This window comes from Haliaeetus leucocephalus, unplaced genomic scaffold, assembly GCF_000737465.1.
Source record: "Haliaeetus leucocephalus isolate CR32 unplaced genomic scaffold, Haliaeetus_leucocephalus-4.0 Scaffold678, whole genome shotgun sequence".
Taxonomy (NCBI): Eukaryota; Metazoa; Chordata; class Aves; order Accipitriformes; family Accipitridae; genus Haliaeetus; species Haliaeetus leucocephalus.
Window position 1 is genome coordinate 177,786 of NW_010973114.1, and position 22,556 is coordinate 200,341.

The following is a 22,556-nucleotide window of genomic DNA, read 5'->3' on the forward strand; positions in this document are numbered from 1 at the left end:
GGAGTGAGTGAGTGGCTGGGTGAGCTGAGCTACCCACTGGGGTGAAACCAGAAGAGCAAGCCAGCCTTTGGTGCTAACTGAGAGCAAGCTCTGTCTGATGTGGGAGCCCTGCCCTTGCTGGCACAATCTGCCTGTGGCCAGAGAGCCGCAAAGGACTTGGTGAGCGGCCGCGACTCCCCTGATGCCCCACACTGCACGCCTTTGTCTCAGTCACACCCAGCAATTTTTCCAGGCAGGTTTAGTCGCTTCTTTCAGTGTTTGCAGAAATGTCAGGGATGAAGGGAAGCCTCTATTCTCTGATGCATTAATGCAGGGGACCTTTTTATTAATGAATAAGACAAGGTCTAGCCTTTATGACTCTAGTCAAATAGTGCTCCAGAAAAATTTTTGGTAGGATTTGAGTTGTCAGCATGGCTGTCTTCTGGAAAGATTTATCTATGAATCTGCAGGACTGAAAGAGAGGAATTCTCCATGGCTTTAATTCACTCCCTTATGATTCCTTGTATGTGTACACACAAACACACAGTCACACATGCAGTGACCAAGTTTTTTAGACCAGCAGTCATAGAATAAAAAATATCCAGTGAAAATTTTAACAAAAACATAAAAGCTATTTCAACACCTATACATTCCCAGTATGTTCCTTATTATGAGTTTTTTATGGTTGTCTGGTTAGAATTGGGAAGCTTATTTTCCTTTAGTAACCTACATAGCTGGCAGCAGTGGAAGTAAGTGGTGGTGTTACAAAATCTTTGAAATATATACATTCTTACCAAATTTGAAGGTAAAAAAAGGGCTTTTCTTACTGAAAAGAAGGTAAAAAAAAAATTAAAAATATTAAGCAGAAACTGTCAACTTTTTTTTCTCTTTTTAGTGTCAGTCTTGTGCTCAGCAGCAGTTCTTATCTCAGAAAGCCACAAGAACCCTGAATATCAGCTCTGTCTTTAACCAGTTATTAACAGTTCATATAACTATAACCTTTCTGCAAATCCATGTAGGTGTCTCTTTGTTTATTCATTTGCCCTAAAGCCAGTTTCTGCCATGTCTTCATCTAGATACACTCTGTTTCTTTTCTCATTTTACAACAATGTCTTTATTGCTGCCTTTCTATATAGCTCCATGCAGTATTCCAATAACCACTTAAACTATGCAATTTTATTCTGTGTGTATTCCTCTATCTTAACTTCACCAAGTAAGTTCTCACCTCCTTATCGATGCTATCGAACTCAAACTTAGCTGCTACTCGGTATGTCAGTCTCCAATTAAGTAATTTGCTTTCAGCAGCTTTTCAATGTAAAGAATCCTTCTTCTATTAAAGGTGAAGGGTTGAGGGAAATCTTGGTGCAGAGAAATAAAATAGAGACAAGACAACTCTGTGGGAGATTCAGTGAGTTCTGAGCCTCTGAAACATGCTTCTGAGCAACCTTTATTATATAGTTGATATTTTGCTCTTCTAGTCGAGACATTTATTTATAAAGAGGGAAAATATCATGACAGGTCAGAAGTGCAGAGACTTAGTTTTAAAATGTGTTAGGAGGTCTGATTTAGTGATCAGTGTTCTGAAAAGTGTGGTGTATACATTATTTAGTGCAACACAGGTTAAGATCTCTGCAGGCATGCATGTCCACATGCAGACACGTAGTCTTGAGTTGATGAGCAGTTATGGATGCTCATCGGCCCTCTCAGTCTGGAGCTTCGTCTTCCCTGTAGTGGTCAAAATGTTACTGCATAAATGTATTTCAGGTTGAATTAGACCCTCAGCTGATGCAAAAGTGTGAAAGGGCAATATCCAAGTCACCAAACGTACGCTGATTTACACTTTTCCCATATAACTGTATGACAGCACCTTCTTGCCATCACTGAGCAGTGGTTAGTCCTACTACAGATGGGTTAGGGGGATGGATCTGTATTTGGTCCCTGGAAAAGCACTGAGTTCAGCATCTCACACCCGCTGGCTGTACGGTAACTGGCAGCCTGGCTGCAGGCATGGAGCAGAGAAATGCACTCTTCCCTTGCAGCCAGGCGTGGGTGAAGTCTGGGAGAGGTGCTGGTCATAAACTTTTTGGTCTGTGCCAGGCTAGCATAGCTTGCCGAGCTGCAAGTGAGCTGATGTGCTGGAGCTGCCATAGGAGGATCTTTTCTGCTCAACCTAGCAGTTGTGCTGTGCAGTGTTTTTATCTGTTTGCAATTTTGTTTTGTTTATATAAATCTATGCTTTTGAATATTATTTCATTTTTAACTGTCTGACAGCTCCCTGGAGTATGATAAATGCTTGGTTCAAGAACAGACCAGCAGTCAGTGAAGACGTCTACCACCCAGAGAACTGAGGGCTTCCTAGGGGTATGCAGCAAGCCATCTCTTAGCTGCAAGAGACAGCAGAATGTGCCAGACTGTGCAATGTCTTTCTCTTGCTAAATCGCATTAGGGAATTCTTATGGTACCCCTCAAGGTGAATTAAATGCACATTTGTGCTTAAATATAAAAGAAAAAATTAATGAACAGCGCGTTGAGCAGAGCCATACTGCAATGAACAGTTCTACATGAAGTCTGCAAAGATGTGTCACAAACAGATGCCTTATTTCCACCAGCACCAATCCTGAGAGCAGTTTCATGGGGCACCTCAGCCCAGCCCAGCTCTGCTGTTAGTGTGGTCTTGTCCAAAGAGCATAAGGGCTGTGTTACACGGTGGAAGCCAAAGCCTTTCATACCATCAGCGTGAATGACAACTGCACTGGCCCTGGGAAATCCATATGTAGAACATGCACAAACTAGAAGGGTTTGTTTTTTAAATGATTAACATAATGTTGTGAATACTGTCTTGCATGTGGAATGTCTGTGTCTGTAGAAGTTTTCTCAGTAAACAGCTGTGTTATGATGATGTGCAATGACTGCAATCTGACATTGGGTTTTTAATCCAATAGTCCTGGAGTGTTGTTTTTTTTTAATGGCTTTTCACAAATTCCTAAAATGTCTTTTTCAAAATTCTGTCAAACTGAAGGAACAGTAAAGGCAAATGTGGAGGTATTGGCAAAGAACCATGCACTTGTTTAAAGGGCAATGAGGCCAGTGACCTAGATTTGGCTGGCTGCACTGCTGTTTAAATGAGACGAATGGGTGAAAACCACTTTCATTAAATAGCAGTCAGTTGTTAAAAGGCTTTAAATTATCACCTCCATTTGTATTTTTTTAGTCTGGCTTCAGCTTACTTCATGTGTGAGATGCTTTTGACTTGTCACGTTCTGGGCAAGCAGAACTAACTCCTGAATCTTGACAGCCCCCAAGTACTCTCCTCCTTGCCCACATACTTGGAGCACAATTAACAGACTTCAGGATGGAGAGGTGAACAAATAGTGCTGGTCAGCAAAAAAACTTTCACTGCATTATTCATGTCTTAACTGGGGATAAATGGCCATATGGGACACAAGCAGTGATACATCATCTTCTGAATTCTTGCTTTTTTCTCCAGAGGCTCAGCCATTCTGCACCACCAAGGTCTCCACTGTGCAGTCAGTAATTGTCTGCATCCTAATTTAGATCCTGAATAATTCTAGAGACACACCACTGTGGCCTTCCAGACAGCTTCACTTAAACGTAGTCCTCTCCTGATGCTGAAATTACTCCCTTACCTGCCTCATGCACAAGGTTATAAGAATTCCTGCCTGCCAAAGCCGACTGGAGAGCAGGGTATGCTGTTGCAGTGTTTGGCCATTATGGCACACCTAACCCATGTCTGAGCTTGGAGGGCTCAGGGGGTGATGGGGGCTCAGAGACCCCTCTCGCCCTCTTTGTTATTGTCCAGTCCATCCCAGCTCAGGGGCTGGGGCTGTGGTGGGGAGGAAGTGGGTGCTCTGGCACGGTGGCTCCATGGGAGCCCCGGTGTTGCAGTGCCTGACCTCAGCGATCATGGGGCTGACAAGGAATGAGGCCTTTGTGGGAGCGTGTCCAGCTCTACCCCCCACACTCCCTGCCCACTTCGCCTCCCCAGCTCTCCCTTCCCGCTCTGCTTGGCAGCTCCTGTTTTCCCATCGCTGTTCCTGCAGCCCCCCAGGGATCCACAGTGATGAAGGATGAGGACGTTCGTTTTTAACTACCTTGTACTGTTGACAGTGTAGCTAAGACTACTTTCCCTATCATACAGAGTTTCCACATGGCTGGAACTGGAAAGCAATGCAAGTATCTCTCCACTTCTTTCTCCATTTATTTTCCTAACAGTTGCAGAATTCAAATCCAATTTCTGAGGCTGTCTGCAAGTGCAAATACCCTCCAGGAGAATGCCCCTGCCAGGGTCAGAACAGGCAAACTATTCACGCCATGATCTTGTGGCTTGAAACCTTACAGCAGCTACAATCACTGTGTATGCCAGACTGTTTCAGGCATTGTGTTACTTCCAGTTTAAGTCTTTCAACTTTGAGAGTAATTTCTGAATACTAAATGTAACAATGCTGCTACATAAGCTTTGCAAAAGGGCTTGAGGAACATGTCAATGAGGTGAACACTGGAACAGAGCTTCTGCCATCTTAATTCCCTAGCCAATGCATGCAAATAATTCCTGCACACAGCACCTACAGTAAACAGTGTATCTCTGCACATAAGAATTCACTCCAGTCCACCAAAGCAAAATTGAAAAGTAGACAAAGTATTTCTAATCAACCTTTTATTCTATTACTAAGTATATGCACACCATTTTACGGTGTTTCCTACCCCCTAGAGATCTTTCCCATGTTTTATGAGTAATTTCTGGCATATCATTGGGCGAACTTAGATCCACATTGCACAGAGCACTGCACCACTTATGTCCAGAGAATTCATCCTCCAAACACACAGGGTTGAAGGGAATGAGAGAACAGAGAGTCTTTCATCTTTTATAGACAAGGAATCTGTGCATGGGCTGGATTTCCTCACTTCCAACTAGCCCCTTAATCAACAGAGTAGATTTCCTTCAATCAATGGCCACTGTAAGATGGCCTGTGATTCTCACAGACCACAGAAACACACAGTGACTCAGAAACAAAGTAAAATGAAACTGGTTGCATAAATGGCTGCTGATCTCTTCTCCCTGGGATCCAGGGACAGGACACATGGGAATGGTTCAAAGCTGCATCAGGGGAGATTCAGGCTTGTCCTTAGGAAGCATTTCCTTACCAAGAGAGTGGTCAAACACTGGAACAGGCTTCCTAGAGAGGTGTTTGATGCCCCAAGCCCGTCGATGTTGAAGAGGCATTTGGACAATGCCCTTAATAATATGCTTTAACTTTTGGTCAACCCTGAAGTGGTCAGGAAGTTGGACTAGATGATTGTTGTAGGTCCCTTCCAACTGAACTATTCTATTCTATTCTATTCAGTCATGACAGCCTGCTTCTGCCACTTCCAAGGTAGGACAGCAGCACTGCTAGTTAGTGCTGGTGTTCCCAGCTTGGTGCTGTCCCAGGGGGCGGTGATGCTGCCTTCTCTCCCCGGGGGCTGGAGGGATGGGCTCCTTGCCAGCCCCACCACACTGCCACATATGGGAATCATGCTGCCCTTTCAGGCCTTTCTGATGTCTTCTGCTGACCATGAAGAATTGGTAGTGAGCAGTCTGCCATGACCACTAATATTGCTGCACTTGTGCCCTGTAGAGTCCCCTCACGTGCATCCCCTCAGCTTACACTTACTACAGCCCGTGCTCTGTGAGGAGGAGCTTTGCCTGACCTGTGCTTGCACAGTGCCCAGAACGACACTGTACTGCTTCATGGCAAAGGCTCTTTGCCCTATGTCAATGCAAATAATAAGATTTCCACTGGGTTATTTTGGTTTTGCCACAGGAGCAGTTTAGAGCCATGCATATTCCTAAATGTTGTGCAAAGTGATTTTTACCAGTTTACAGCTTCTCAAAATTTTTGGCTTCAGAGGAGTGCATTAGATTATAGTATGTACATCTGCAATGCGCATACTGTTTAGGAAAAAGTCTTAAATACACATAGCAATCTGAATACGCATGCATGTAGGCAGATAATGTTGAGAGAACAGACTTATTCGAAGTGAAACAAGGCAAGTAGGGACTCTATACTCATCTGTCTACAGGTTAATCATGTTCATGGAAATGCAAGCTCCTTGGTGGTGCATTTCTCTCCATTAAAGTAACTCAGAAGTGAGTAATCTGTCCTATCCCAGGATGACTGAGTTTCACCCTATTGTTTCTGTTTCCATCCCCCAAAGGACTGGAAGTAAAGGGTGAACTACAGCTGAGGCTGCTGATCCTCACTTCTGTCAGGACTGGAAAACACAAGAGCAGTGGGAAGGGGTTGGAAACAGTTTTACCTGGGTTCATGTCATAGTTTTCAAGGGAAGTGGCCATAAGCAAGTAAGTGTGGATCTACCCACAGAACAGCCCATATCTTCATCAACATGAAACTCGTTCTAGACACTAGCTTGGGAGCAAAAGTTTCTATTTACTTTTCTTTCACAAAAAAAAAAAAAAAAAAATATCACCTTTTTGATCCTTGCAAACATATTTAAGAGGCTATCTACTATAAGGATGAGGGAAATAATAAATGATAGCTCAGTCTTGATTAATGTAGGCTTTTAAATGTTCTTTGGAAACTGAGTCACAATTTATATTAAAGTCTATAAATTGCCTTACAACTTTCAATATAAAATACTTTTAAAAATATCAGTAGTGTTAATGTTTTTTCATTGTTACTGATGCTTTATAACCATTTAAAAGAGATTTTGCTGACGAGCTTACAGATGTCTTTAATATATATCACGTAGTGAACATTTTATTATCATTTATTGAACATCCTTCTGTCACTTGCCAGTCCTCCATCAACCACTCCAAGTAGAACTTTAACATGAAGGATGAGATATATAAAGCTTTGTCGTGGTTTAACCCCAGCCAGCAACTAAGCACCACGCAGCCGCTCACTCACTCCCCCCCCATCCAGTGGGATGGGGGAGAAAATCAGGAAAAGAAGTAAAACTCCTGGGTTGAGATAAGAACGATTTAATAGAACAGAAAAGAAGAAACTAATAATGATAATGATAACACTAATAAAATGACAACAGTAGTAATAAAAGGATTGGCATGTACAAATGATGCGCAGGGCAATTGCTCACCACCCGCCGACCGACACCCAGCCAGTCCCCGAGCGGCGATTCCCCACCCCCACTTCCCAGTTCCTATACTGGATGGGACGTCCCATGGTATGGAGTACACTGTTGGCCAGTTTGGGTCAGGTGCCCTGGCTTGGCATGAGAAGCTGAAAAATCCTTGACTCTAGTCTAAACACTACTGAGCAACAACTGAAAACATCAGTGTTATCAACATTCTTCACATACTGAACTCAAAACACAGCACTGTACCAGCTACTAGGAAGACAGTTAACTACATCCCAGCTGAAACCAGGACAAGCTTTTAAAAGCTGCTTGAATATGCTTGTGATCTGTCTGCTCATCTCAGTTCCAGTGAACAGCTGGGAACCGCAGGTGAGTCACATGAGCCAGAAGAGACAGAGGAGTCTGACACAGTACCGTCTCACTACCGACGAGGTAGGTGTTTGGATAGTTGTCTATCAAAGCAACTGATGGGGACATCCTTCTTCTTTAGAGTCTTCTGAGTGTGAAATAACATCCGAAATATGATGTGCGAAATCCTAGCTAATTAAGTTAATGACAGTTTTGTTGTCAATTCCACCAGTGCTTAAACAGGTGTTCAGAAACATCAGTCCCAAGTAACACACAAATAGTGGCAATCATCAAGTTTAGGCTGATATGAAGAACATTTCTGATCTTTAGAGTTGCAAAGGGCGTTTCTCTTTCAATTAGTACCTCATTAAGAACCTCAAGGTGCTCAAAGAGGAATATGATAGCAATAAACAAGCAAACACAAGAAAGTGAAGCTCTCTCCTGGGATATCCCCTCTTCTGCTGTGGCCAGTAAATTCCTGCTACAAAACCAGAACATATATATGCTATCTCAGCAAGACACTCAACAACGTATCCGTTGTGTTAAGTCTGGGAGAAAAGGACTAGTTCAAAATTCAGAACTTGCCCATGAGCATGGATTGTAGGCATTTGCTGACAGTCCTGGAGTGAGATCCAGAGGTCAATTTTGTGGAGGAGTCTCAAAGGAAATACCCAAGCGTAATGAAGCTAACAGCAGGAGCCGAAAGGAGTCCAAGCTGAGCCCAGCAAACACACTTTTTCCATTGACAGCCTGGGCCTCAAGGCAGGCAGAGCCATCAGAAAAGTCATCCAGCTCTTGGCAAACCTGCTTGTCCATAGGCAGAGTAACAGTGGCCTGCTGTTCCTCCCAAGTTTTCCATTTCTTGCCTTGCCTCTCAAAAATTGTCTTTGTGTGGAGAAAAATGGATCATCTCGGTCGTGATGTGCCACAAATCACTGAGCTTGTTGTGCAGGGTAGTGGGGTTAGGGAGCCTGAGCAGGAAGGCAAAAGCAAAGCTCCTCCTTGGAGGAACTGAGCCCTGGAGTTAGAGCTGCATCTGGTCATCCCACATCTTGTGACAGTTCAGCATTAAATCCTGAAATGCCGCTGATAACACTGCCTTACTGTGTAATTGCTCCCTGATGCCACTGAAGTGATTTTGGTTTCCATTTTTGAGTATGTGTCTAATACATGGGACACTGAAGCAAGATGCTCTAAGGTAAGATATTAGGGATAATATTGAAAGAAGAAACCCACCATTTATCTCCATAACTTCCCTGCATGCCTAAACACCAAAAGCATTTTGAGTTGTGATTCACACATCTGCTAAACAGTGAAAGTAACTGGGCTTCATGCACTTTCTGCTTGGCAGTAACAGATAGGAGTGCATTTTGAGTATTCACTTCTGATATTTATATATAAACAAGACCAAAGGATCCCATCTACAGATTTATTTAGGGGTTTTTAAAACATTTTACTTAGAAATGTTCATGTTTTGAAAGGTGAAAGGGACTGATATGTGAATTATTTATACGGGAAGGAGACGTTGAACTCGGCGGAAGCCCCTGAGGGATGCCTGAAACTCTTGGAGAGTTAGCTGGCTTGGGCCATCAGGAAGGCAGCTGTTTTGTGCAGGGATCAGATACACTTGTGGCAATCACCTGTAATGTATTTCTTCTTGCATGCATGCCTGTACCCTGTCCCTGTGTGTCGCTGTGGTGTGGAGCAGGGCTTGCTGATGAGACAGTGATGTCCAGTTTCTGTCCCCAGCCGTTCCACACTGGCTTGCAGCAGGTGATCCCTACAATGTGTGATGCTCTTCCTTCTCAGAGGTAAAGCTCTCATTGCCTTTAAGACGCATGTCTGACGGCAGTCACAGTGCAGGAGAACAGTTCTGGTTTCATGTGATGCTCTTGGACTTGGTGGCCTGTGGCATGTGCCCTGCCATGCTGCCAGAGCCCAGGACGGAAGGTCTGGCCAAGGGTGGCAGGAGCTGAGCTCTGCTACCCCTCTGCTCCGGGCACAGGCGGGAGAGCACGACCCAGCGCACGTTTGAGCACGCACCCACCTGCCCTGGCATGGACGGTTGCTGCACGCCTGTCGGTGTGACATGGCTGCTGCGCGTGTCCATCCCTGCGCCTGGCTCTGTCCCCCTGGGCAGGTGCCATGCTCAGCTGGCCACCAGCTCCTGCTCCCTCTGTGCTTTTATCCATCCCTCTCCCCAAATACTCCACTGCTCCTTGCCTGGTGGGATGCTGGCTGTGGCTGTGGCCCTGTGGTAAACTGGAACATGCTTCAGCCTGTGTAAAGCCCCATAAGCCTGAGCCAGACCCACCCATCAGCAACGACACAGACTGTTTGCAGTGTGCTGGCTGTGGTAATTAATCTCCTGCAAAGTAATTGCTCTGTGCATGGACGGTGAGAGCAGCCTGGCTGCCTGGGGCCACGGCAGATGTGCCCACACGTCAGCTCTGTGCCAGGGCTGCACTGCAGGGCCAGGGGCTTCGCAGGTGAGCCTGTGTGTGCAGGAGGCTGGTGTTGAGGCAAGACCCCCCCATGAGTCCCCACCATACCAGACCCCCACTGACCCTGCCCTGGTCAGCGGGCTCTTCCAGCTACCCTCTGATTCTTCTCCAAGCTCTCCTTCATTCCTCCCTTCTCACCCAGTTTGTTCATTGCATTGTAGCTGCTGTTTAATTGCAATTCAGCGGCCTGGATAGATGCTGCTTTGAGATTGGCTCTTTCATATGCAGATGAAGAAATAAATATCCTTGGAAAGCTTGAAGTGAAGGCTTGCAAAGAAAGATATATGCAACATTATCATTAAAGTACACAGCATACTGTGATTATGGCATACAGTACATTATAAATCATTTTATTTGGATACAGCAATGAGGATTAACAGAAAACTGAGGGTTTTATTTATTGCTCAGAGTGACTAATAGAAATAAAACAATTGAATTTTAAAGTGTAAGTACTGTCTTGTTTATAAACAAAAAAGCATGTTACGTCTAGGCAGAGTAAGTGTAGTATCAATGACCATGTTTTGCATGTTTCAGTGATTTTCTCTACATGTACCATTAATCCATCTCTCCTCCAGGAATTTATTTCAGCATTCCATTTTCCTCTAAAGGCATTTGAATCAGCCTTAAAGGGAAAGGGAATAAAATAGAGCCATCCCTTCTGCTTTCTCCTCAACATGAAATTTTCTTCATCCACCAAACAGAAAAGTTAATGTTTCCAAACTCCTGAACAGAAAATATGTTACAGTTGTTTTGTAGAGATGTTTTAAATGTGTAGTCATAAATTATTTTCTGTTGAGGCTTGTATTATCTGGCTCACCGTATTAAGTTATTAGGTGTTAAAGGTAGACAGTAACTGCAATTCAGTAAGGAAAATAAAATAAACAACTAGCAGTTCCCCAGTCTGGTATCAGTGTGCTGTGGAAGAGCCATCCCATGCAACAGGAGGAAGGTGCCGCTGCCTGCATCGCCCTGCCATGCCCTGGTCACAACTGCATAGTGACACTTCAGACTTGAAATAACCAAGCATTCATGTGACCAAACCTGACTACTCATACCTGATAGAATGCAGAGCAGGTGAAGAGCTGCACCAGTATCTTCACGTGTTGAAATACCCAGATCAAGAGCTAAACAGATTATACATAAGAACAACTGCTGAGCACGACCTTACAGCCCATCACTGTTTGGTGCCTGCTGCTGGGTTCACACCAACGCTGAGCAGATTGGCTCAGTGTAGCCACACTTGCATGTGCCAACATCACTCTGCAGTTTGAAGGGGGGGTGGGGGTGGGAGTTAACTTTTCCTAAAGGAATTTAGAACTGACTGGCATTGTCAGAGGACATGTACTTGCAGGAGCTGTCATATGGGTGACTGACTTACCAAGAAGTCCAGAAACAGCACTGGGGGGGGCCAGGGAGGTGTCAGGGACCATGGGATCAGACGAAGGGAGAGGAAAGAAACCCTGAGCTGCCTGTCTGGGAAATGTGGTGAGGTCTCCCAGGGCTGGGGAGGATGGGGAAGGATGGGCACCGCTGGAGACCCTATGTTGAGCCCAAGTGCAGGCAGGGCTGCCAGGGCAAGGAGGGGCTGTGCTGTAGAGAAGGGTTGGGTTTGAGGGACAATGACACTGCTGGAAAGGGATGCATCTTCCCAGGAGCAGGCATGGTCCTCAACAACCCATTCTGGGACTATGCCTGTTCAGGGGCATACTGATGACTTTGCCTAGTAAAAAGCCAGGACATACAGCCAAGACTGGGGAGGAGGGAACTGTTATTTTGGAGGTATTGGCTGACCTTGAGAACAACAATGACAGACATTGTATACAGTGACAGAGGTTGTATACAATACAGGTTTAAAAATTGCAAGAGCATGCCTTCAGCAATGAATTGTAGGAATTTCTCCAAATAAGCTGGATCTCATTAGCTGGAGTTGGCTGAGATGTAACAGGGTGTGCTCTGATCGCGAGGGATGGTAGGTACAGTGCAGACAACGTGGCCCTAGAATGTGGAGGTTGTTCCCTGGAAAAAAAAGGGTTGTCCTGATGCACAAGTCAGTCTATAAGACTGAATAATTTTGTTCATCTATGTCCAAAAAGATTCATTTGAAAAGGAAGAGATGTCAAGGAGGATGACAAGGTGATATTGAATATGAAAAGCCACTCTTGTTGAAGGAAACTGCAGAGGTAATAAATAATGTGCTTTCTTTGGTAGCAAGCCAGAGGTCTCTCCCCAGCTGCTGCTCACTTCCTACCAACACCTCACAGCAGGCCTTGCCCTCCTTTCTCTCTTCACTCTGCTCCTTGCTTCATTGTGGCAATGCAGGCACTTGTGCAGCTGTGCTGGGAAGGGAATCAGGGAAATGGCCTAGGCTCCTAACAGGCCTGTAAAGCAACATTTTTATTAATTGGCATGGTCACAGTGAAGCTGCTTACTGCAGGGCCCACAAATACCTGTGTTGTCTTATGGGGAGAGCAGTGAGCTTCATGGCCAGCATGGGAAAGGTGTTTCAACATGGGACAAAAGCTTTTATGCTGGTTTCTGTGCAGAAAGATATGCATCATGTTGTATCACCCAAAAAGAGCCTGCCTCTAAGGAACAGACGGCTGAGTTGCCGTTTGTGAATAGTCATGGAGGTGAACATCAGGGAGGGAAAAGGACTCTCTTTCTAATAGCCAGTGTAGGATCATGAGCACATGGATGTATGGGTATAATTAGGTTGTAATTTGGATGGCTTTTAATCAGGATCATGCTAAGATTCAAAAGGGTCTTATAACAAACTATTCAGACCAAACCACACAGTCATTCTTACCTGAGAGCATGATAGAATTGCAGAGAGGGCTGTGTGGTGGGAGTGAGGGCTGGATGTGACAGGGTCAGCTGTCCCGGCTGTATCTCCTCCCAACTTCTTGTGCACCCCCAGCCTGCTCACTGGTGGGGGGAGGTGAGGAGCAGAAAAGGCCTTGACTCTCTGTAAACACTGCTCAGCAGTAACGAAAAAGTCTCTGTATTATTGACACAGTTTTCAGCACAAATCCAAAATTTAACCCCATACTAGCCACTATGAAGAATATTAACTCTATCTCAGCCAAAATCAGTGCAGCTTACTTACTCTGCTTTATTAAAAAGAGTGGTTTTATCATTGCTCATAAAAGCAACAGGGTAAGCTGCAGGATTCAAGAATTCTGACAGAAAATATTTGAGCAAAAGACAAAAGAGCAAACATACAACAGCAAATACATTCTAAATCAACGGTGCAAGAATAATATATGAGTCTGCAAGCTTTAAACACACTCAACAACTGTCTGTTCATTGGGCTGCCTCATTCAAATGTCTGGAATAACTTCAAAAGTTTACAGAATTGTGGTATTTTAAAAGCACATGGGAATTTTCCTTAAAAAAAAAAAAAAATTTGCTGTCACAAAGCTTGCTGTTTCCAGTTCCAGTTTGAAAAAGGTGCCTAACATGACTGTCAGGAAAAGAGTGCTTCCTTTGCTGTTTGACACTATGTGTCCCATGTGCCCAGCAGCTGACAATGCAGTCCTGCAGCATCATGCAAGCCCAGCACAGGGCCAAGCACTACCCCAATTGCAAAGGAGCTAGCCGCTGCTGTTGGACTCTGTGGAGGTCCTCAGCTGTGATACTGCTGTGAAGACAGGCTATTAAAGTTGCTGTCCAGCGCTGGCCTAACAAGCCATGTTAAAGTTGTACTAGTGAAGGCTTTTGAACTAGCTGATAATACAGGCTGGGATTTCAGAGGTCTAAGCTCAGATAGAGCATAAGGAGAGGTGGGTTGGCTTAAAGATGTTTTTTCAAATGTTTTACCTTGATGTTCCTTCACTGAGACACATTGCTTGAGTTGTGTTTTCATGCTTGTGCCTCTGACTCTTTGGTCAAACACTCTTCTAGCATGCCAAAGAGCGGAAGAGGTTATAATATGCTTTGCAGCAGCTGAGGTGAAGCTGAGGTTTTATACTGCATGCAAAACTGGTTGAAAAGGAAATTCAGAAGCCTCAGTATGAGATCCATCCATCCTCCTGTCCTTTCAGGAAAACCCTGCTAGGGATGTCTGATGCTAGGGCTAGCATGGTCTCACATACCAACCTATCCTTACTTATGAATATATACATTATATTTTGGGCAGAGTTTTTTTCTGGAGTGGTTTGGAAAGTCATCCTGGAGCCTGCTTTGATCACCTAGCTAGAAAACCTGCCAAACTACCACTACTGGGCAGAGCTTGGATTTCAGGTATTCCAGCTCCTCTGTCTTTACAGACTTACATGAGCATGCATGCCTGCAGGACATGTGCATATGTGCACCATATGTATATATGCCAACATAGCCTAGGGTCTGCCTGGATCTTGGCTCTTTCAGCTTGTAAGCATAATAAATGGCACACAAGATAAGTTACAAGAAGTCTTAGAGTCCCTTTGCTGTCTTAGTAGACATGATCTTCTTAAAAGTTTTATATGTCTTGTTCAAACTGAGAGAATAGTCGTAAAAACAGATGCATATTACTGGATGGAGAAAAATAAAAACCTGCATATCCAGGCAATGTTCTCAATGCAAATCACATCCTGGGTCTGTAAAGCCATAATTGTATCATTGGTTCTGTTCTGCCCTGTAGCAGAGCAGGCACTGAACCATTTGCTGAGGCCCAGCCTCCACCTGCGACTTGTCCTGGCCATGAGGTAGGTGGTGGGACAGCATGGCCCCCCGCTCAGTGGGGGACACTGCCCAGTGTGCAGATCGTGCTGTCTCGGGCAGTTGGACATGTGTGGGAGAGGTGCTGAAGGACACATGGGAATCACTACTTCGCTTCACTGGGCCCTCAGTCTTGAGCCAGCATTTCCTGACTGTGAGATGTTGGCAGCGGCTGGAGACAGAGAGAAGCTGAGGTGCAGGGTGCCATGGCTGCGAGTGCTCACAGGCGGTGCCAGCCTCTGCACTGCTGAATACTCCTCTTTGCTAAGTTAAAAAAGAAAAGGAATAAGAAAGAGAGAAGCATGTAAAATACATGAGCTGGCTGAGTCACAAATCCCCAGAAGTGTGCACTCCATCACAAATCACTCCTTGGCATTAGCACCACAGATCACTGTAATTCAGCCATCTGCTGTGAACTCTGCAACCTGATAGAAACGTTTCATGATTGAACAAATGTCTCTGTCAGAAGCGGCTCAACCTGAGCATTGCTTTAATGCCATCCAGAATTAATGTGTGTGGAGCTGAGCGTGTGCCTTTGCTGCAGTGTCAGGCACTCGCTTGCTGTCACTGGGTGAGTGTGCCACCTCTCCTTCCTGGTTGTGCAGATAAGAGCACATAACTCCACTAGGCTTCTTTAATTGCCTTTTCACATCTCCTGCTGTTGAGCAGATTTGTAACCTTGCTGGCAGTTTGAAAAGTGATTTAAACTGAGCTAATGATGATCTCCATTATCCTTTATGGGAGATGACTGAAGGTGAGTCAAGTGATGTGAATCCCTTTATAGACTGTAGCAGCAAAGGCCACTGTAGCCAGAGTCCCACACTGTCACTTGTGGGCCTTCAAAGCAAAGTGCAGGAGAGGGAGCAGACCAAGAACGGATGTTCCCACAACTCTCCTTAAACCAGGGCTCATCCAGGAGGGTGCACGTGAGAAAACCAGGGTGTCTGCATGCTCCTTCTGGCTCTGTGCACTTCACTGATATTGCCCACCTAAATGCTTGGTGGAGGAGGACAGGCCAAGTGAAGGTGGCTAATGAAGCTGCAAAAGCAAAGCAAATCAGAACACAGGTGAATCATAGAATCACTTAGGTTTGAAAAGACCCTTAAGATTGTCGAGTCCAACCATAAACCTAACACTGCCAAATCCACCACTAAACCATATCCCTAAGTGCCACATCTACATGTCTTTTAAATACCTCCAGGGATAGTGACCCAATCACTTCCCTGGGCAGCCTGTTCCAATGCTTGACAACCCTTTCGGTGAAGAAATTTTTCCTAATATCCATTCTAAACCTCCCCTGGTGCAACTTGAGACCATTTCCTCTTTGATCATCCCTTTTAGTAGTAACAAGAATTCAGGCTCCAAACTAACATTGTGGCTATTTCCCAGAGCTGAGATGAAAAACTGAGAGTGCCTATGAGAAGGAGAGGCTGAGAGGGCTTTCCTAGGGAAAACTGAGATATCTGTGAGCACACAGGGAGACTGGCTGGAGATGAGTTGAACCTCTTCTCCAGCCAGAGATGGAGGAACAAAACTAGAGTGTCCCACATACAGGTAGCAAGGGTACTGCTGGCCAAGGGAGGGTGCCAGGGAATATGAGGGACTATGCACACACTCATCCACATGCTTATTAAACAAAAAGCAGCAAAGTGAGCAAAGGGTGATGATCATCTTGAGAGCTGGTTTAGGGCCCTGTATAAGCTACATGTTTTGCATAGCAGAAGTGCAATGAATTTTTATTATTTATTTTTTAAAATACAGGAACATTAATTTCCACAAGTTGTGTAGTAGCACTCCAGGGCAGGCACACAGAACAATGTGCTAGTTTACAAAGCATAGATAAAGAACAGCAGATAAAAAAGGAAATCTTTCTAGTGAAAGTTGTCACTGCTGGAAGAACAGGGAATTTTCTTCACAGAATTCTAAGAAGGTGGATCAGGCTTTTGTAAAGCAATCTGGATTGTCTCTATCAGCAAAGATGTCTGTTTTCCAGAAGACTGAGTTCCAATAATTCATCTCACCAAACACTTGTTGGCAGGCAAGAAAGCAATTTCCAAGTCTGAAACAGTAATTTCTTTAACATCGCTGATGCTCGTAACACTGATTTTTAAAGATTTTGTGGAGATGTTCATAGAAGATAAGTGCCATTTTCAAATGACTGGGTCTGATTTGTATGTGTGCATTTCAAGAGGCAGCAAGAGAGCTTAGCTGCCTGTGCAAACCTGGGAATTAAAGGTTAAGGGATGGCTCCTACAGGTTTGTAATAACCTGGTGGCATAAAACTACATTCAGCATGTTCTTGGTTACCTGCTGCTTAATGCAATTTGCTGTCTCTGCCTCAGATGACTGATCCCCTTCTTGGCATCACCAATTAGTCCCAGCTGTGGCTGTCACCTCATGAGCAATAAGTAGTTGAATGCCACAAGTCCTGTTTTGTGGTTGGTGTTTGGTTTTTTACTGTCAGGGTGGCCAAACACTGGCACAGGATGCCCAGAGACGTTGTGGAGTCTCTGTCTTTGGAGATATTCAACACCCGACTGAGCACAGTCCTGAGCAACCTGCTCTGGGTGACCCTCCTGTAGCAATGGGGTTGGACCAGATGATCTCCCAAGGTCTCTTCCAGCCTTCACCGTTCTGTGATTTCGATGTTTCATGGAAGAGAGGGAAGCAGATTTTGGTGGTGTTAATGAATACAGTTCTCACACACTAGTACGGGGAAAAGGCCAGTGTGGCCAGTTCAGAGCAAAGTGGAGGCTGCACTAGAGATAACCCAGCTGGCTGGGATAAAGGGGGAACTGTGGGAGCACTGGATTGAGCTGGGGGTCAATGCTGGTCAGTTAATTCAGCCGTGTGTGGAAATTGCAATGTTTACACCTGCAGCTTCCTGTATGCATGTGTGGGATCTGGTACTTTTGAGCATGGGAAACACCACGGCTAGATAAAGGAAAGCTAAAGCCACAACTGCCACAAACATGAACATTTACTCAGAAAAAAAGGAAGGTATCACTACTGTGGTGGTAGGAGAACAGCAGGAAATAAAGAATCTGAAATGAAAGCAAAAGGCATAATGAGATTGCTAATGACATTCAAGAATGAAAAAAGGCACTGACATTTAACACTGATGAGTATTAACCTCTGGCAGTGACTCTGAGGGAAACAACAGATTTGCACCTCTTGAAGGCTCCAAAGCAAGACCAGATACCCTTCTGAAAGGAACACTTCAGTCAAGCAAGCTGCTGGGATCATGCACATATCAGAAGTGAAATTCTCTGGCTTAAGTTACTCAGTCTATCAGATAAAATGATTTAATGGGCCTCTTTGGTCCTACAATCCATGTCCTTAGGAACAAAATGAAAAAATGAACAGAAAGACGTCTCTGTGGGATCTCACATTATGTGTGTCCTCCTCTGACTGTGGAACTCTGCAGACAACATGTGGATGATGGTTCATTGAGTGAGACTGTCTTTTATAGGTAATAATGCAAAGAAAATTAATTGACAAGGTACAGACTACACATTTCACACTCTTTCAAAACCCTTTGCCAGATTTCAGAATCATATTTTCTTTCCTGAGGTACAGAAATGCTTACGTGTATTTCTTCCTCATTTCTGGTTTTCTTTCCTTCCCCATGCAGGCGTGGAAGAAAAGATTACTACTGTATACTCAACCAGAGTAAAGGCAGAAAAAAGGCAAATCTACTCAGGCATCCAGCCCGGAGTTGCAGGTATGAAGAGGTCTAACACCTGTGTGCAAATATCTCCATCCCAGAGCTGGTGCCAGTTTTGCTTGTTATTAATCTTTATGCCCTTCTTAGCTCACAAGCAATAGCTTTGGACAGAATTCTTAACTAGCAAATGGGTTATTAATTTCAATATGTAACAGCTGTCACAACATTCTTCTGAAATGGATTCAATGAGTTCCAGCATTTACCAGTGTTTTTCCCCATTCACTCTAATACACATCAAGCACATTTTGAACAGTATGCTTATAACAGGGGTATATGTTTTCAGGACACTGTTTATCTTTCATATTGTGTAAGAAAAGAAAAAACTGTAAGCATAAGCCTTATGCTAATATACTCAACTTTCGTAAGCTTGAAAGTGCTGATGGAAGAGAAATCCATAAATATGTCTCTGCTCACTCTCCTAGTATGTGTGAGGAACCATGAAAAACTGTTCTTTCAATGTATTTCTCAGAGAAAAAATTTGTCACAAAGAGGAAATTACTACAGAGCTGGTGAATTTGAGAACTGAGACTGCTGTGTACCACTTTGCCAAAAAATTGCACTGTTACTTCTTATTCCTATGAGTAGACCCCGACTGCTAATCAGCCATAGTACTATTGTCACATTAAAGCAGAAAAAAGTAAAAGCTAATGCAGGCAGGACTAGCTGGCTGAGGACAGATCTACTTTCAAACTACATAGACAGACATATACACAGCATGGAAGTGATTTGGATCAAAAGAGTATTTATTTAAGTAAAAACCATCCAGTTGCATGTTTATACTGCTAGTAGAAGAATTCAGATAGAAGACATTCCTGTGGATTTTAGATTTTCTTTCTAGCTGTAGTTTATCTTTTTCATTCAGCTTTCTTACTATTATTTCATAACTCTCTACATCCAAGGACTTCATATATATTTTGTTGCCAGGTGCTATTTGTCATCTTTGCAGAAAGCCTACAGGACCCATCACTGTATGACATGATGCTTCTTCAAAGAAATTCTAAATTCAAGAAAAGCCCACAAAATGATGAAGTGCCATGTAAAATACTTATTTCTGATTCCAGCGTTTGTGTTTTAGGAATATGAGTAAGGAGAACTGGTCTCATTTCATGGAGTTTATTTTAGAAATACTATCTCCCCATGTTCCCATGTAGAAGGAAAGCCAGCAGCAACTTGCAGGTAAGAGTGAGGTGAAGGTCTCTGTTCCTGCCACGTGTCACAGGGTGCCAGGTAAGCAGGGGCTTCGTCCAGAGAGCTTAGGTACCGAGACACATAATTGTGCTTGGTTATTTCAATGCCAAGAAATTGGCATTGAAATTCTTGTCAAAGACAAGAATCAATGGTTTAAAAGAAAGAAGAATAACAAATACACCCATAATCACCTCTACCTGTCAACTGTGAAATACATTACTTATAAAAGCATTTCTGGCTCTCAGTCATGGTTCCAGTCTGTCAGGTAACAAATCAAGAATACAAAATTCATCGCTGAAGAAAGGAATTCACAAACAGGGAGATGCAGCTGGGATGGGTTTGGCCCTGTTACCTATCAGCAAAAATTTCCAGGAAAGTATCTCTTATGTTACTGTCAGCAGAAAATTGAAATGTCTTTTTTTTTCTTGGAAGTGCATTTATTTTGAAGTAGTTAGTGTCAAGTGGTGATAAATGTCCTCAGAAAGTGGAAGAGATGCCTTGATTTGGGCTTTTACTAGGAGATTTCTTTTTATGTTTGAACAGCTTCTGAGTGAAGGCCAGCATGATATCAGTGAAGTTTTATTGGCTTAACTTTGGGCCTAATTCAAAAGGAAATCCGGGAGTACTTGCTGGAATTTGAGGTCACTACGCAAATACATTTTTGTGTAGTAGTAATAGGACAACATTTTCATTTACTTCCTGAACACTGTTTTGATATTATTGAAGAGTTCACTTACCACAGGTACATTGCTTCATTTTCTAATTTGTTTTACTGCCAATGCTCTCACGACCATACAACTAAATAGTATATGTTTTGCATTGTTGTGCAAATCATCATTATTCCTGATCGCTTCCTTTACCTCTGGCAACCGTCATTTAAAATACAAAATACTTCTGTCTGCTGCTGATACCAAAGCAGGAACAAGCTTTGCACGCTTGCAGTGCATCCTGGCTACACGCCCTTCTGTGCCTTCAGCTGCTCAGAGAAATACAGGAATATTATGAAGGCTGGCAGCCTGAAAGATTCTCAGTGAAGTCCCTGACTTCTTTTAAAAATATTCCTGGTTTTGGGCAGGTCCCAGAATGTAAAATATGTAAATAAATTATCCCATGGTGTTCTCTCTAAAAAAAATATCCTCTCCACACTTGCCTCCTTAACGTTGATGTAGGAGTACAGCCCCCTTTCTAAATCTAACACGAAGAGGAGTGCAATTCGAGAAGCACTTCAGAGTCCGGTCTTTAATTTTTGATAACCAGCTCTGTTTCATCCTATCAGGAATTTGCTCTGCTCCTCTAAGCATCTGTTGAGATTTCTGCTGCCCACGCTCTGGCCTTGCCTGCGTGCTGTCTCCACCTCTCGCAAGGGGAGCCGGAATGGCGGCTATTGCCCAGCGCAGGGAGGCCCGTCGAGCCGCTGTGCCGGCACTGGCCCAGCTGCTGCAGCCGGCTGGAGCACCAGGGCCGTCCGCCCCCCTCACCGCCCTGCCTCGGGTGCCCACCAGTGCAGGGGCACGGCCCCTGGCCCAGCACAGCCTGGCTCAGCTGCCCGGGGAAGCCCCTGCCCCGCGTACAGCCCTGCCGGGCTTCTGGCCTGCGGAGCCGTTAAGTGTGAGAGCAGGCCACACCTTGCTTCATTTCGTTCCTGTGAGCGGTGGACATAGGCTGACAGGAGCCATTGCCTTCTCCCAGAATAGACACCTCAGAAGACCTATAACCCGAGCTGCACGTTCCCTTTGGACGTTTGAGGCCGTTGGTGCGGTTTATGCCTGGGGAGGCCCGGGAGGAGGGAGGCCCCAGCAGTGGAGGGGACGTGGCCCGACGCGAGCGACAGCAGCAGCAGCAGCATCCAGGAGGACGCTGCGCCTCTGAACTGCGTCCTGTGCCAGCCCGCTCTGCTTGGGATCCCACCGGCAACAAAAGCCTCCCTTTGTCTGAGGTGGTGAGGAACTAAGGTAACAAACTTGATGAGGGATGATAAAGGAATAAACATGTGCGAGTACAGCCAGTGCTGCCAGCTCCACCTATTACACAGTTCTGTTATATACTCCTGTGAGAGCAGAAAACCTCTGAAATTACATTAATTTCACGGAAAATCTATGGAAATATCATCAGTGATTCCCAGGCTTGCAGGATTCATTTAAAATGACTAAGAAAGACTTTTCCCTGTTGTTGTTTTTTTCCTGAGGACAAATGTCAGTGTCAGTTAGAGTCATCATAAATACAAGTATTAATCGCAGATGCTTGTATGCCAAGGGCAGATGAATAAAAATGGATTTGCTGAGTGCTGGAAGCAGAAATAACAGATGTGTAAATTACTTTTGAAATTTTCATTCTACTTTAAAGCAGAAATATTTATTTTAATACTTTCTGCATTGGCTGAATCATATTTGGCGCAGAGCAGTGTGTCTGGGCGGGTGCTGGCGGCAAGGATCCCTGCAGCTGCACCCAGCCCCAAAGCTTGGGGCTGGTGAGAATCCTCTAAGCATGCAGCAGAGCCTCCAGCCCCCAAGGTGTCACTGCACAGGACCTGTCTTCCCACCCATCTCCTTCCCAAACCATGACCGTTCATGAGGATGCAACGTCTTCCTCAGGTGACTGTGGGGATTGGCGTGGCTGCACAGCTTCAGTGAGCACCGGCTGCGGACGCTGGGCTGTGTCCACCAAGAGGCCCGGTGTTCCCAGTGCTGCCTTAGCCTTAGCCTTAGCTGTGGGGTGCATTGCATGACCTGAGAGAGGGGACAGAGGAGCTGTGCATGTGGCCAGGGACACAAGGCAAGGAGGGACAGAAGTTGTGGTGGGTTGGTGGGTGCCTTGCTTGTGCTCACACCTTCCCATGCTGCCATTGGCAATGCACAGGGCTCTGTTTTATGCAGAGAGGCAGTCAGTGCTGCGGGGGGCACATCAGCATGTGCAAGGACAGGGATACTACACTTCTAGGTGGTGAAATCCCAGTGACTGCAAACTCCAGGCTCTACTTAGCTTCACTGGATTAAGGA